Consider the following 18,234-nt stretch of genomic DNA (forward strand, 5'->3'; position numbering starts at 1 on the left):
TTAGTTTTGAGTTAAAATTAGAAGTCAAAAGTTTACATATTCCGTTCTGAAATACAACTATCAGATTAAAATTATATGAAAAAAAAAATCCAGTGGAATATTTTCGAACTTGAAACCACTAAACACGGTTTGAGGCGGGAAGAAAGCAAACATTCCCTCAAGGGATGTTTCAGTTAGTTTCTTTGGAGATCATTCAAATGGGATTGAGGGTGAATATCTCTTTCATTCTCCAGTAATTCGCACCCTGGTTGTAAGTATTAGGGTACTCTTTATTTTTCGACTTCTGTTTTTTTTTTTTTTTTTTTTTTTTTAAATCTCACCGCGGATGGTTCCATATCAGACCAAAACAACTCATGAGAAAAATTAGTTCAGTTAAATAATATTAAATGGTTCTAAAACCGACCTCAAGTTTCGAATGTATTAACAACACACAATATGAGGCAAAAGTAGCCTACCTTATAAATTTGGAAAGACTAATGTAAGTTAACAACCACATATTATGAAAGTAATACGTATTAAATGTTTATAGATAAGAAGGAAATAACATCAGAGTGTCTTCTGGTTAAACGCACCCCAAAACATATCATATGGCACTTTTCAATTAAAAATTTTGCACTTGAACCTAAGATGGAGGACTTCGAGATGGCAACCATTATGGTACTATACAGTAATAAATGCGATTCTACCTTAATTATCCTTATTTAAGATATGATATCACTTCTTCTAACCGTTAGAAACTTACAAGGTACTTTTGCCTCGCATTGTATATTGTAAATCATTGAAAACTTGCGGTCATTTTGGGCACCATTTAATATTATTCAATTGAGCTTATTTTCCTCATGGGTTACTTTGGTATAACATAATATGAAACCATTTTAGGAGGTGAGATTCAAAGAACCTCGGAAGTTGAAAAGTAAGGACCACCCAATGTGAATACAGGGTATTAATGAACTACACCGACAAACTGTAAGAGGTGATTCCTCAGATCAAAAAAAAAAAAAAAAAAAAAAAAAAACAAAAGTTCCTATGGACTTCTGGGAAAAGCGCATAGTTTCAGAGATAGAGCTGTCCAAAATAGCGAAAAGGCCAAATTTGAAGAGGCCCTATTTCGAATTCGAGAAATCGTGGAGTGGTGGTCTTCATCAGCATAAAGGAAGTCATGCATACACAATCCAAAATGCATAATTCATTAATGTTCAATGGGTGTGTAGAGTATTCTCTAAAGGATGAAATTCCCAGACATGATATCAACCAAATATGATCTGATTTATGATTGGTCCAAAGTAGGCAAATGATCAGCCTTTACAGCAGTGAACACGAAATCCTTTGGCGCGATACGGAAGTGTTAAGAATCGTCAACAACACGGACTCTCGTACTCGAGAAAAAGCATGCTGTGATGTTTTCTTTCATATTTATAAGTGAAGAAAACGTGAAATATACCGTGACGAAATGCACCGCATTGCACGTTATTACGGACACTAAAAAACATGGAGCTGCCGGTTCCTAACACTTTTGACTTCCCTTCGAAGTACTGGATGTCGATTCTTGTCAAGGCTTATCTCCTGCCTACTTTGTACCCTCCTTGAAATCAGAGTATATCTGAAAACTCTATTGAGAACATATTTAAGAATTATACCCTGTACAGAGTACCCTGCAAACCCATTGAAAATTGACGTAATATGTATTTTTGAATTCTGTGTGCGTGACTTCCTTTACGCTGATAAGGATCACTATCCACAGTTTTTGGAATTCGAAATAGGGCCTGTTGGAATTTAGCTTTTCCAGATTTTGGACAGCCCTAGATCTAAAACAATGCACTTTTCGCAATAGATCCATATGAACTTTTTTTCCCATATATATATATATATATATATATATATATATATATATATATATATATATATATATATATATATATATATATATATATATATATATATGTGTGTGTGTGTGTGTGTGTGTGTGTGTGTACATGAAGCGAGAGAGAAACTTTTACCTCCTGATGTTATGCGAGTAATTATAAGCTATACAAGATAGTGAAAAGAAAAGTGAGTTATAAAGTGTAAATAAACATTAGTTTTTTAAGGAAGTTTACGTACATATACTGTAACCATATACGTAATTGCGCAATCTGGAATCAAACTAGCGCTTTCAGGTCCAGGAAGTCAAAAAATATGTAGAACTCATGGTATTACGAGTAGGGTAATGTAATATCTGCAGGTACATTCTCAAACACGTAGGAAAACAATCCATTTATTATGTGGACCGAAAGCGTTCAATTAAAAATTGACAAATATGGTTCACCCCAGAAAGTGGGCATTAAAGAAATAACGATCATGTCAATAGTGTAAAATACCCAGGTTTGGAAAACTTTCTAATTATGTTTTTTTTTTTTAACTAATTTCATGATGGGGGCCGCGGTGGCTCAGTGGTAGAGCGTTCACCTCTGGTGCTAGGGGTCCCGGGTTAGATCCCAGTGAACTTTGTGGTGGACAAACACCGTGTGCGTGGGTTTTCTCGGGGTTCTCCCGTTTCCTCCCACTTTCTTCATTCCACCATTTAATTCATTGCTCATCATCACCGTCTCCTTTAACCTAACCGGCATAACCGTAAAACGTAAAACTCATTTCATTTTTTTAAATTTCATGATGCTGAGTCCAATTATGCTATTTTAAAAAAATAAATGTAAAAAAAATACCTCCAGTCACCTATAGACCTTATGGTATTTGAGTGCCTTGGAAAAGAGGTCTAAACGGGCCTATAACGTCCCGTCTAGACCTCATGTGGGTATTTATCTACATCTATTTACGTACGAGACTTAAAATTTGACATTTTTCGGTTACCCATAAACCTTTAGTTGAGGGCAGGGATACACCTACGGAGACAAATTGGGGCTCGACTTCCCACATTACTTCCTGTTCCCCAAATGAAGTTCGACTGTTAGGTCTTTACTTCAACATGTTTATTAAAGCAAATGAATGCTTATAATAGAACAAATAGAAGTGCCCATTCTTCACATGGGAAGAATAAGGTTTAAAGAACATAAAAGTGGAAATTTGAATGTTATAGACACTGTCCCACTTATAGAAACTGCCGAAGTTTTGGAAAGGCTGAAATACGTTTTTGATTAATTTCAATTAAAAGCTTATGTACCAGACTTCTTACCTCTAACTTTAACAAACACTCACATAAAGTTTTATTAGTAAAAAATTTGAAATTTGAATATTATAGAAATTATTCCCTTTCCCCAATGTAACCTGAACACTCAAAACATGTATTCTCCTATTTTTGATTAAAAGTTTAAATATCGAATCCCTCTCCTCTATCTCACATTTAGCAGTTTCACAATAAAGAGTCGAAGTTCGTAAAATAGAATTTACCCTACTTTCGCTATTTCAGAGCGGAATTTTCTGAAAGCACGGAAATTCAACTTCAGTTAATTTTAATGGAGAGCTCAAATGCCAGGTTTTGTTTTCCTAATGTCAGATACTTCATTCTTTGAAAAAGATTTGAACCCCTTATATACATAATTTTAAAAATGCCTTCTTATGATTTGTTTTCGTGGCGGAGTCACCTGTCCAAATTTTGTTTCTACCTATAAATATTCCTTTGTGTTTATGAGTGAATTACTTATACTACTGTATTTAATAATATTGATCTGAAGAAAAAAATCTAAACAACGTCAACTCATAACAATTATGAATTTCCTAAATTCAATAATTAGTACAACACTGATCAGTGGCATAGCCATAAATATACTATACCAAAGAAAGTACTAATTATTGCGTAACGAAAAAAAAAACGCTTACACACACACAGACGTACACGTACACATACAACAAACATTATGTGACGTTTTCGGTTGAAATGTGGGACATATGGTCAGCCAGAGTGCTTCATGGGCTTTTGTGACACGAATTTTAGTATTGTATTTCATCATATAGAGGTGAGGCGAACTTCAGGTGAGACAGATAAGAAAGAAGTTAAATTGTTTCCAGTTTTCTGTAGTTACACAGTATTGAAATATTGATGAACTTTGGTAAATAATAAATTAATCTTCCTGACGCTTCAGCCATGAAAGACTATGACTAGCTACATGGCTCACATTCAACTGGATGAGGAGCGACAGTGCATCGGTTCCCAGGCGCCATTATATGTGTCTTTCTAGATCACAGTTCGCCACCTCTTAATTCACTAACAATGAGGTTAAACTAGATCTAAATAATAATATTATTTTTAAAGAAAAATAAACATCCACCTTCTTTTTAAGTGGTATCTACTCGTATCTGCAGATGGTAAATTTTGATGGCTATTGTAACGAAACATTGTTTTAAAAAATTAAGACTGTTATATATAACACTGAAATCTTATGTAGGGTTTAAAATATAGCTTATGAGAAGTAAGTTTTTCTTTAAACATCTCATGTAGAGCTTGTTTCTCATGACAAATTATCTGCATAAAAGAGTCTTAACAATTCTAAATAAAAGAGTCAAAAATGAAACACACTACATGAAAGCAGAATCTATTTCAGTATCACTGTACTAAATGGGAGTGGATTTGGGCCAAACCAACTCTCTGCCTACGTCTTTGATACTGATTATTCATGAATTTTGTTGCCCTCCTTTACCTAACTAGATGCAGACAGTTTACTATCGCATAACTATATGAGAGCGATCTTATCCTTTTCTTCGATTTTTCTCCATTTTTACTTACAAGTGTCGATAGGAGAAAAGAAAGTATGGTGACCGTAAAACGACTAAGATTTTGTTTATATGTCATTTATAAATCTACAATGTTGTACTAATCATTCGTTAGGAAAATGTTTAATAGGGTTCCTATTTATTGTTAATATTTACTATATCGTCAAATATGACACATGCGATTTTACTGACATTACATTAACAAAATTAGATAAATAAATCTACTACTTGCTAATCATTTGTAATTACAAAGTCTACATACGGTAGTCTGTTTTCAGTCTGTTTTCTTCGAACAAAGTTTTGATAAAAAAAGAAAGAAAGAAAAGGAAAGAAAGAAATGTATATTTCACAAATGTTTCAATAATACCTGTAGTATAATATATTTTTGTTTAAGAAATCAGAGCGAAAAAGTTCAGTACGGTGGTCCGTAAGCACTAAATATATACCATGGGAGTGATTGGGTGTAAATAAAGAAAACTAAAGCTTTCCTTTGGTGTAAATAACTTGTATTCCACTTAAAAACTAATAGTTTTATGTGGCTTAGAAAAAAATATACCTTTGTTTACGCAAAATAAGAAGTAACTTATTTCTAAATCTCAATGATATTTGAATGTCTTTTCAAGCCTTCCAGTTATTGTTTATAGCATAGCAGATTGTCCTGTGAATTTAATCCAAAGTGTATCACATACGAATAGCCGAAAATGTAATATATATATATATACATACATATATATATATATATAGAAAAGCCAAGAGATCAGGCCCTGATATTCAAACAAACATAGGAGAAGGTGATAAGACTAACACTATATAACTATAAACTATTGCAATAGAACAAGTGTTGGAACTCTGGATAAATAAACAGATCCTATTTACAGCATCAACACTATTGGCATACGCAACGGCCACTGAGGACTTAAGTTGAACAAAATAGCTTAATAAACAAATAAACACAATGCACTATGAAACAAAAGTGTACACCATAAAAGACAATGATAGCACAGCATTTAAATGAATTCTAAGCAAAAAAAGATGTTCACTTAAGGCATTCCACCCATTTACCCCCGCACCATGCGCCCAATTACCCCGTGGAGGTATTTGGAAGGAACAAATTTTAACAAAATTTTAACTGCCTCACAGTGTGGATTCAAGATTGCTGCTCTTCACGGCACCATCCTTATGATGTTTTTCAGCAGCACGAAAAATTCTGGTTCAAAACATTAATAGATGAGCAATTTATTGTAACTCAAACCAAAACACATACACACCTGAAACTGGGTTTCAAATACGTCATTTCTCAATCAAATCAGGTTTTGGTTTTTTGTCATTATTACACCCTCTCAAAATTCACCTAAGCTTTTTTTTTTTTCTAATCAACATCTACCCATCCAAAATTTGTGTGTTATTAAATTCCATAGAAATATACTGAAATGTAAAATATTTATATAAATTTTTAAAAAGTTTTTCGCCCAATACCCCCTTCTACTCTCTCTCTCTTTCTCTCTTTCCAAAATATATACCAAAATGATTATTAATATTTAAAAACATGATTTAGTATACCATTGTACAAACATATACCATGACATATACCTAACTAGTTATATGTATGAATAAATATAATGCATTGAGCTGAACAAAACAACATATTTGAAGGTAAATTCTTATGCGTAGTATCGAGAAAATCGAGAAAAATGCTTTTGTAGGAATGAAAACTATGCGGTTCTTTAACCAATAATAACAGACAGTGTTTAATTTTACTGAAAGAGATAGTTATTTGCTTACGTAATGTATGAGTAGTTTAATGCACTGTTAACTAGCAAATTGTAGATCTTCGTATTTTTCGAAGTGACACACACGCTCCTTTACACACATAGGATTACTACTTATAACTTAACCTTACAATTCAACTACCGTGTGCCATATGCTTTTATTTTCTATTATACTTACTCATTCTTTAGATTATAATCCAGTTCCCGAAAACGATACTGGGATACTAGTTTCTGATATTCTTTCTAATGTGTTGATTTTAGCCAATCTGAATCAAGGACCTGCATCTCTTAAATTCCAGACAAGACGAAACAGTTGTCTCCCAAACAGAGAAAATAAATTAATGGCATCTCCAATCAATCAATAGGCGTGGGAGATTCGAGTTCGATCTCCGGTGGGGGGCTGCGATGGCTCAGTGGTAGAGCGTTCACCTGTGGTGCATGGGGTCACGGGTTCAAATTCTGCTCCCGCTAAGTGAACTTTGTGGTGGACAAACACCGTGTGCATGGGTTTTCTCGGGGTTCTCCCGTTTCCTCCCACTTTCTTCATTCCACCATTTCATTCATTTCTCACAATCACCGTCCCCTTTTGCCTAACCGGCATAACCGTGGGACGTAAAACTCAAAGATTTCATTCTTTTTGATCCCCGGTGGAAGTTCATGTGGTTTGGATCCCACAATAAGTTCACGTTTTGTGTAGCCTCGATACTCAAAGAGACGCTAAACACAAATCAAATCAAACCAAATCGATAATAGCAGTATCGCGTTTCCTCTAAAATAAGATCGAACCTATTTTTAGGTAACCAAAGGACGCATTCCGGTTTTTATCTATTTATACAAATATCGAGGCTTTTATATATCCAAAAGATAAATTCGGGTTTTTATCTATTTATACAAATATAAATATAGCATCTTTCTACATGTATTATGAGTAAATCAACCATTTTGAGGTCTGCAACTACTGGGCCAGAGTATGGCTTAGCGTGTTTGCACACGATACCGACAAAATAGGAGGAAGCCCCGATAATATCGGTGTCGGTGTCGGCGTACTTTGCACACGTCGCCGAAAATATCGGTGGAATCCCCGATAATATCGTTGCCGGTGATGAGTGAAGTAAGCGACACACACAATATATTCTGCACTGTTTCTATTAATATAAATCTTCTCCATATATGAAAACAAATAAAAGTAATAATAATCGGGAAAATTATTTTTTAAAACAAGGATTACAAAAACTGTTTTGAAGAGGTGTGGAGAACGGTACAAAACTTAGAAAAAATAGGCCTATGCCTAAACATGTTTAGATTTAACAGTGCCGTTTTAAATATAAGTCGTAAACATACTATTTTTGTTTCGATGAGAATTGATGCTGCGGTACATTGCCAACTATATTTGTTTTTAATTTTTGTTGAAACACTGTTACATATTGTATGTATGTATATTATTTTGTTTTCCATGCAATTAACACTAATGTCATAGTAGATTAAATTATAAGATTCGAATTAGTGATTTTGTTTTACATTGCTCCATACATACACTGGCGCAAATCCCGGGGGGATGAAGGGAACGTGTCCCCTCCAATCTTGGAACTGGGGAGGTTTCCCCCCCAATAATCCGATTTGAAATGTGTTTTTTGGGGGAGAAATTTGATTATTTGTGTCCGGTCGCCAGAAAGGAAAGTGAGATGAAATTAATGTCCACTCAGAATAAGCCTCGAAAGTGCCCGCCTCCCAATGCTGAAGACAACTCTGCTCCCCTGATCCTCCACAGCATTGTTTCTCGACTGATCTTACCCGTCCCCCTCCCCAATGTTGAAGACAGATTTGCGCTGTTGCATACATACCTGTCGTTCCTCATTTCTTTTTGTTCATGAACTCAAAATCCTGGGCAAGGCTTGCATAAACTTCTCGCCATGGTTTTTGTTTTCCAATTCTGTCCTTGAAAGAGTCTGTTATCTTATCCCATATGCAAGGTCTACATTACACAAGTTCAATGTGGGTTAAAATATGGAATGGAAAAATTCTTGCCATCTCTACCAGTCACTGTAGCTAAATTGCAGAACTCTATGAGGGGGTTGATCCCGGTACAAAGGGAAGTGGATACATAGTTTTGGTCTTTGTTTTCAATTGCCCTTCCACAAATTCTTTTTAAAAATGGGGAATTTGGGATAGTTTTGGGAGTGAGAAAAAACATTTGCAACAAGTGAAGCATGAAGTCACATCCCTGTTGTTGAGATCCCACTCAAGAAAATGCCAAATGAGTCACTTGTCCTTGAAGCTTTGCAAAGAGTGTTTGATTGTGCTGGTTTCGTTACAAAATAATAATAATCCTATTTTGACTTGTCAACAAATATTCTATTCAATCATTGCTTATTGAGTGGGACCGGGAAAAGTGATCTTGCACACAATTCTGATGAAAATAAAAGGAAGTAATAATAATCAGGATTTTTTCCATATGCTTATGTTCACACAGGCACGTAGCCAGGATTTCGTGAAGAGGGGGGGGGTACGCGACATGAAATACTGTGGTCATCACACCAGGGGCTTGATCATTCTAAACTATTTTCTGGAACATATATTGGTTCTTTTAGCCAGGATTTCGTAACAGGGGAGGGGAGGATATGAAATTCTGAAGGCCCAGGAGATCGATCAATCTAAACTACTTTATTATCAACACGTATTGGTTTGTTAGGACAATAAAATGATGATATGTTGGTAAGTATTTTAATAAAAAACTCTGAAGAAATCTCGAGTAAAATAATAATAAAAAACGTACTGAAAAAGATTTTACAATATATACGTCCTTCCTCTGTTTATTCAAATAGGCCTATAACAATTTTCCTTTCATTATGACCTCACCTATTAGAAAAAGTACATACTCAACAATGTCTTATAAACTACTTTACAATAGCTGCATTCCTTTCTCTGTTGAATTAAATTCTAACAGAGATTTCTTTCCACATAATTTTTTGTTTGTATTATTCCGTCAACTACTGTCGGTTCCAAATGACAGGTTATTAAAGGAACAGTAGAAAATTGTTCTTGAAATAACATGTTTGATACTGCAAGGATGCGATGACGAAAAATTATGATTAAAAAAAAATGGCCACACTGTTACACAACGGCACTATGCTTTTGAAAGCTTAAAATCTCCCTGACTAGTAGCAGAATCTGAGAATTCCGTAACTTTTCTTGAAATTTCAAATTCCCTGACTCTTCCAGGATATCTCGCTTACCTCGCCACCATGTATTGCAAGTAATACAAATCTTCTAATAAGAAAGAGTAACCAAAAGCTTCCTGTAGTTTTTTTTAACGTGATCCTTCTTTTTCTCATTTCATTTTGTTTCATCCTTCCTTATTTTTTTTCATTTCCGGTCTCGAAGGGGGGGGGACCCTTCGGACCCCCCTTGGCTACGTGCCTGGTTCACAGTGTATCAAACTTTGAAAATTACGCTTAAATTAATTTCCAAAATGTATTAAAATTTAAATGCATTAATAGATTTAAAAATATACCATCAAAGAGTGTTGTGTGTGTGAGAAAGAGAGAGAGAGAGAGAGAGAGAGAGAGAGAAAGAGTGGAAAATAATCAAGAAATTGGTTATCTAAATTTCCTATATTCTATTTGGTAATAGCTATTTAGAGGGAAACCAGTACTCTTCAGACTTCCCACATTTTATATTTATTTAATAAAGGGAATTAGCTACTCCAAAACAGAGACTGTAAAATATAGAAAGCTGTTCCGAAGTTGTTTATAGGACAAGATAATAATAATATTATTATACAATTGTAATAGAAAAAAATGGAAACAACAAAACTCCAAAGATAAGAACGAAACAAGAATACACAGCGCCTTGTCACCCTCTCTTCATCTAACCCAGTGGCCGGCCGACATTATCGGCCGCATGTGCATCCAATCATAAGAAAACATTGCCCCCGACAAAATCGGGGGCTTGGCCGACAGCATCTACGTGTCGGAGGATCGGTCGATAATGTCGGTGGCGTGTGCAACCTACGATTTGAGTACCTTGAAGTCGATTTCACCGCCGACATTATCGGCGCTTCCACCGATATTATCGTTGCTGTGTGCCGTATTCTTGGAGAAGGGCATATTACTAGCAATCTGACAAGTTATGCCAGGGCTTATTTTCTAGTTGGTTCTTATTTTTATAGAAACACAGTAACAGGAAGAAAAAGGATCCTTATGTGACTTTCTTAATAAAGCCGAAAAGACGTTACCATGTAGGAGCACTTTGTTTTCGGAAGTTTGGTTTCAACAGTTTATAAGACTATATAAATAAGTTAGGCATAATCAACATATCTTTAAAGATTTATTACTCAATAACCTAGATTTACCTTTATGTACTATGTATAAAATTATAATATTCAAATATGCACCACTATACATTTCGTAAACTTACATGTTATTACGAAGTATTTTTTTTTTTTTTTAATATGATTCTGTTAATTTGAATAATTGGCAACTCTAAGAAAGGGTACTATGATGAGAAATTCTGTAGTCACTGGAGCATGAGCAAGCTTAACCACTTCAAAATGAATCATCTGTATATTGTGCGTAGGGTACGAGACGCAACGATTAAAAAAAAAAAAAAAAAAAACTACTAACTAACTCTATTGCCTATGGAACCCGGAGGTTGAATACCGATAAGCAGTCGGAATTTGATTAGACGCAATGAAAGGTTAGGAGGTAGTACTCTGTCGTGTTGTGACAAAACGCTGTAACTTTGGCGGAGAAGTTTTGCGAAAATGAGCCGTAAAGTTTTCATCAGAAAATGTGATCTGTATCGTGTAGAACCAGTGTATCTTGACTTTGGAAACACGTGGTTACATGTAATGTTACGTAAATGCATGTTGTGTGATTAAATTTGGTGAAAATTGATTGGTTGACCATTATTGTCTAGTTACACTGGTTCTACACGATACAGATCACATTTTCGGATGAAAACTTTACGGCTCATTTTCGCAAAACTTCTCCGCAAAAGTTACAGCGTTTTGTCACGACACGGCAGTACTGAAACATAGATGATTAAGAAAAACGAATAGATGAAGTTTACATTTAAAAAATGCATAAATTAAACAAAAGTCAAATGAAGGGCCAGGGGGAAGAACGCTTTCAGTCCAAAAAAAATCGATATCTCCAACACCAATTTTCTAATTTGCTGTAAAAATAAGTTTTTCTTTATACAATATTTACCTTGATATAAACTTAAAACTATTTTTCTAACAATGTAATTAGAATGGTTATTTAATGAATAACTTGCTTTTTTTCCTCTCCTGAAAAAATTCATTAAATGGACTGAAAGCGTTCTTCCCCCTGACCCTTCAAATATTTCAATCTATGCCTTACCTAGAAAGAAGAGGAGATGTAATATTTTCTTGCTTGTAGAACATGTACTCGTGAGACTTATTACAGTATTCAATATAATTTGGAGTAGACACGTTCACCACCCACTTAGGTTCTTGATACAGCCCTAAATTCTCTTCGTTTCCCTCCTATCTCATCGGTATTGAAAGTCATTGCTAGTTTTTTTTTTCTTTCTTGTAGGATGACGCGAGAATTCAGGGGTGCATGATGGGCCTAACAGAGAGACAGGTGACCCTGCTATAAGCGTTTTGAATCCTAGATCTTGCGGATACAGGTTCAACATGGCAACAAAATATTACAATGAAGGGTAAGGGGGAAAAAGAAGGAATGTCACAAAATTGCAGTTTCGAGAAAACGGCGTTTTAATATTGCAAACCGCGTAAGAAGAATAGGGTTAGTTAAATCTTTTGCCCATTTTATATGGACATTTCTACATCTACGCATGCATGGCATATACAGTCAAATAGAACCAAGAGTCACCAACAGATAGGGCAAAGCACCCGAAAAAGCACATACATGGACATTCGTTGTTTTTCCCCTTACCCTTCAACTTAATTATAATTATTCTATTTTAGCTTCTCACTAATAAGTAAGTTGGGCTTAATTTTACATAAGTGTACTGTAACTACAAAAATTACAGTCTCTACACTAATTCAATTTGTTTAGCTTTACATAGTTTTCAGATTTTTATGTACACAATAGTAATAAAAATAATCAACACTTTAAAAGCAATCAATATTATACAGATAGATACAATACAGATATTTAAAAATAGAATAAAATGAAATTTCCAGTTTAAAATTTGATAATTTGAAAGTGAATTTTTATGAAAGCTGGAAGGAAACGGGGAAAGCTCTGAGAAAACTCATGGGAAAACGATGTTGCCCACCAGAAATTCATACGATTTGGGATCGAAGGGCCTCTCGGACCAGATGTGAGCATTTTACCACTGAGCTACCGCGTTCTCTCCTCCTCCTTCTTAGGTTTGAGCTTCTGATGCACTTTGGCGGTACCTACAAGACCATCGATTTTCTTATGACCGATAGGTTGCTTCTGATGAAATACGTGTACCCGTTTACACGCATCCAAATCTAATAGTTTTCAGAGCTTTACTCATCAGCGGTACCTCTTTTTGTGCCTCTACTTTTTATCTGGGAGGAAGACTTCGATTCTTTCTTCATTTCGTGGATTTATTTTCTTTTTTTCCTTTTTTTTTTCAACTTGTGAATTTGTCAAATGATAAAGATTGGTCAAATGATATTCTGCGCTAATGATGATTTGCAATTAAATTTAATTTTTTTGTAGACAATATTTTTCTAAGAAGGTCAGGAAAGGGGGAAACGAAACTCACCTAAACAATTTATATCTATCCCAATATAATTAATATTATCGTCTGAATTTTTTTTTTAGAGATGATCGCAGAAATGTTAACTGAAGTTTATTACTATTGTTATTTTATGAAATAAACTATTCCGATAAATATAGCGAAATAATAACAAATAAGATTTTTTCTGAATCTATCATATATTATTACTATTAATGTACAAATTGTTAACAGTGAGCTTGATTATCAACAGTTATTAAGATTCTACATTTCGCCTTTCGTGAAAATTCTACCCAAAAACCCAAATGCAGGCTTCAATTTATTTACCTAATGTAAGTAGGAGCGAATATAGCAAAAGCGGGATAGACATTTTGTTCCTGACTTTTCAATGTTTTATGGAAAATAGAAATTACTCTAGCGTATTAATATACTGTTGTTAGCAAATTTTAGAATATATTTTCCTCATTAGAAGATATAAAGTTTTTAGAGCAAATGTGGATACAATTTTTCTTTTTCAATGTCACAATTTTATGCACCAAATCTAAGGGAGACGGTGATGATGAGATAGATAATAATGGTGGAGTTGTCCCGCGTAGCGTAGTTGCTAACGCTCTCAGCTTTGTCGCCAGAGGTCCCGAGTTCGATGCCTTGCGGGTGCACTCGATCGAAAAGGTGTAAGAGCTTTTTCAGACGAGTCCTGAGTGAAGTATTTCCTCATTCACATCAAACCGGGATAGTACCTAACTTCCGAGTCCCAGGCCGCTTCCTTCCTACCTTCCTTATTTCTTCGGATAATGTGCTCGCCGAGGGACGTTATCCCCACATGTGATGGGTTTAAGGCGTTAGATACCGGTGATGTGGGGAATATGTATAGATAAATAAATAAATAATAGAATGACGAAAGTGAATAAAAACACGAAAACCCTAAAGAACCACGCATGAGGTGTCTGTATACCACAAAGTCCACTTGGAAGAGCTAGGATCAAACCACGGACTAGAAGCACCAAAGGTGAGCGCTCTACCAATAAGCCACTGCGGCCGCAATGCGACAAATGTAAAGCCTAACATCTGCAAACCTTCATGTACATCAAAAATGATCATGGTGCCCTCGCATCTGAGAGTTTGTCTCTGAAAAGATTATCACTTACTCATCAACGCCGAGGGCATACCTCTTGCTCTTAATTTATGTTAATTAAAACTTGTTTTTAATTTATGTTAGTGAGTGTTCTTGGACATTGAATAAAACAATTTTAAATTATATAATATTTTGAGGAAGGGACATGGACGTTTGGATCTTTCTGGGTAGGTCCTGATATTGACAGGATCTACAAACACGTGGGAAACGAAATAAATAAAATTTGTGTTCCATTTCAAAAAGGAAATTAAAAAAAAAAAAAAAACATTACGGAACAGTTTTGGTAGATGTTCGAGTGCTAAGGAGGCAAAAATAACTTTTCCCAATTTTCAAAAAAAAATATCCTAAAAATCAACTTTGTAACCTTCAACTTTGAAGGCAGTATATTATAAGTTTGAGTGATATTAGACTTAACTCCATTTATACAATAGGTTGTTGGAGTGAGATTGTTTATTTCAGTTTCTTTTTTCTCGTATTATAATTATGGAGATCTTTACTATTTATCAGATATAAATTACTACGTATATTACGTCTATGTACATTGTGCACATACATACAAGAATGAAATGAAATCTTTGAGTTTTACGTTCCACGATTATGCCGGTTAGGCTAAAGGAGACGGTGATAATGAGTAATGAATGAAATGGTGGAATGAAGAAAGTGGGAGGAAACGGGACAACCCCGAGGAAACCCACGCACACGGTGTTTGTCCACCACAAAATCCACTTGGCGGGGACTGGGATCGAACCCGGGACCCCAAGCACCAGAGGTGAACGCTCTTTCACTGAGCCACCGCGGCCCTACATACAAGAATGAATTATTATTAGTGACTCAAACAGCAGTAGAGCTCCTTCGTGGTTAAGCGGTTAGCGTACGCGCCCTTGGCGTGGAAGACCCGGGTTCGATTCCCTGCGGTAGCCCATGTGGTTCGGATTCCACGTTAATCATAAGGCCCATCTCATATAGCTTCACTGCTGAAAGGAACGTTTAACTCAAAGTCAACTCAACTCAACTCAAATAGCAGTATATTTGATTCCACAAACTAACCCTTTATTTCCTTAGTAGATAGCTATTATGGCTTTCTTTTGCAATATTGAGATTGAGAATGCTAGATATTATAATTATACAGATATTAGTATTATACATCTACTCGCCAGTTACCATGTTATTTAAAGCGCATACATTTATTATTTTTCATTGTTGCTTCTGCGTAATTGATGAATCGTCATATGAAAACTACTTTTTGGATGATTCTTCATTTATTTTCCCTTCAACTTTTGGAGACGGTTACACTGTCTCTTCAGTAAAGACGTTCTTTATAGTATTTACTTTCCAATATCGTAGATACTCTATGTTATTTTTTAATAGGCTGTATTCTCATTCAAATGAAGACCAAACAAGGAAAGAAACAAATGAATTATCCAAAGTTGAATACATACTACCGAGCAGTTGGTGAACACAATATTTTCTAATGAAAAGAGTCTATAAAATTAGAACAGACTGTTCTATTAAGAAATTTGGTTTTCCAACATTCCTTCATACGTATATTACCCTGTTCGTTTGTGCGTTCATCCGTACGGAAGACGAAAAGAATGAATAAAAATAAGAAAAAAAATAAAATAAAAACTCATTTGCTACTTGATGGATCACCAGGAACTTTGGTCGGGATGTAGAGGTTCGAAAATTAGCAATCGAGTTCGTTGAGGTGATGTTTAAACCGAAAATGGTAGAGATTAGTCAGTTTCGATTTTAACATTGATCACTATAGGGCTAAAAAAGGGAATAGATGGCTAGAAACAGTTCCCTGCAACCGATAAAGTGTCTCAAGAATGCATTTTATCTCCCTCCTTAAGTCTCTACTAAAACCAAAAATGATATAAATACATATATGACAATGTCCGTTTCAATATTGATAAACATTGAGCAACGGATAAGATATAGCGAGAAGTGGTTTCTGAAATAGATTTAGTGTTCTAAGAATAGGTACCGTTTTCTGTCTTAACCCTCTTTTCTAACAAGAAGTGGCAGAAGTCAACCACGTCCGGTTTTAACGCTGATCGCTATGGAGTAAAAACGTAAAAGAGGGCGAGAAGCAGTTCCCAGTAGTTTCCTTAATTAAGCGTCCTAATAATATATTTCACTTCCACTCTTAATTTCTCTGTTTCAGCCGAAAGTGGTACATATCTACTACCACTTCGAGTTTCAATATTAATTGAAAAAATCACGCTATAATATCCAAATTCCTTCACGTTGTGTACACGTGACAGTGCTACTTGTTTTTATGTACTGTACACAGGCCTGCAAGGTAAGATATTGAATGTGAAAGATAGTACAATTTTTAATAACTGTATGTGAGAAAATTCCGTTATGTGGAATACAGTGTCGCCCTTCGCATCTTGCTTTCTCCATGCGACGCAGACGTATGCAAAGGGAAACAAATGACGTATTTGATTTAATGGTTCATTTTAAAAAGAAAATACTACTCTTTTCTGATTTTTATAAATATAAAATTATAAGAAAGGAACAAATAACACAGAACTGGATAATACTTAAAAAAAAAAAAAAGTTGGTTAGATATATCCGTGATAAATGCAGTTCGATTCTCACATGGAGTCCTTTCAAGTATTCCTAAAAATGTAAGAAATATTCAAATTTTACATAATGGAGTTTACCATATATGAGAAGTTCTTTTCTTTTCTTTTTTTTAAACACACGATTACTCGGAGAAAGATGTGACACATACGTAGCTTGGGATCCCCAGTACTATACTCTAAAGCAAGCAATTATTGATTGGCGTTACCTTTTAAATTTGATCTAGAAAATAGTCCTATCGTTTTTCATTAGATCTGGTGAAAACTTGCCTTTGAGTAAACGAAGAAAAATGGATTAAGAGGTTCAAGAGCCTTATACGAAATAAATAAATAAATAAATAAAATTAGGAGCAAGAGCGTCATAATTGAAATGACCTCGTAGAATTATGGATTTCCGAAATACTGTTTACTTAGTATTTGAAAATACAATATAATTTGATTTTAATACTTATGCAATCTGCAAAATATCTTACACTAAACATTAAATAAAAAAGTTTTCCATGGATTCGGATTGTAAAAAATTTAAGACGCAATTCTATTATTAGTAGCAAATGTTATTATTATTATTATTATTATTTGCTATGGATCAAGTAAGTAAGTGTTTTATTGACGTAAACTTCAATATAGATTACATGCATATTATAAAAGTGGCTTCAAAATATGCTTTCATTAGTAAATGGCTTTATTTATAGAAGAACTTATAGGCAAGTTCTACATATTCAGTTTTCAGTGACTGATAGATCCTTTTCAATCAGAGAATTAATACTACATATTACGTGAGACTAAATTAAGTTCTTTTTTTAAAATTTTATTTTGGTGTAGGTAGCTGTGAAAATAGTTAGAACTTATGCAGTTTGTTTCAAGCTTCATATGTATGAAATGCTAGATTCATTGCTTTTTATTTAACTCGAGAAATACTCTTCTATAGTTTCTATTTTCTTTCTTAAAAGAAAAATCTCCCTTTGTATGTAGTATCGTTACAAAGTAAACAGTCTTCTAAAGAAATTAAATAAGAGATAGATCTCCAAATAAAACTTATGATGATCATATCTCTTTAGTTACCTGTCTTACGAGATAATTCAGAGATACAAGAGAGAGAGAGAGAGAGAGAGAGAGAGAGTATTGCCTACGTATGTGTGGCGCAAGTGGACATAGACTTTTCATTTATTACGTATAAGCAATTTCTACTTTAAGTTGATAATGACAGAGAATTAACGTCGAAGAAAATTGAAAATTAGCTTACAAACGTGTATCCCCTTCTTTATAGGATTGCTAGACATCTGGATTTTAGCACGATCATCAATTTTGAACGAATTATATATCAGCTGTGTGA

At 34.6% G+C, this 18,234-nt stretch overlaps 1 protein-coding gene across 1 annotated transcript in view; it reads right to left on the minus strand.

Annotated features, from left to right (window-relative positions):
• Positions 1-11,991, minus strand: part of LOC145669141 (trypsin-like) — a 77,406-nt gene extending 65,415 nt beyond the window's left edge. The window contains exon 1 of the mRNA XM_081737486.1: positions 11,834-11,991. The gene's annotated coding sequence lies outside the window, so the exon portion shown is untranslated. The remainder of the gene's footprint in view (positions 1-11,833) is intronic.
• Positions 11,992-18,234: the final 6,243 nt, after the last annotated feature.

Source organism: Thermobia domestica, chromosome 13 (genome assembly GCF_964235325.1).
Source record: "Thermobia domestica chromosome 13, izTheDome1.hap1.1, whole genome shotgun sequence".
In the NCBI taxonomy this organism is placed as follows: domain Eukaryota; kingdom Metazoa; phylum Arthropoda; class Insecta; order Zygentoma; family Lepismatidae; genus Thermobia; species Thermobia domestica.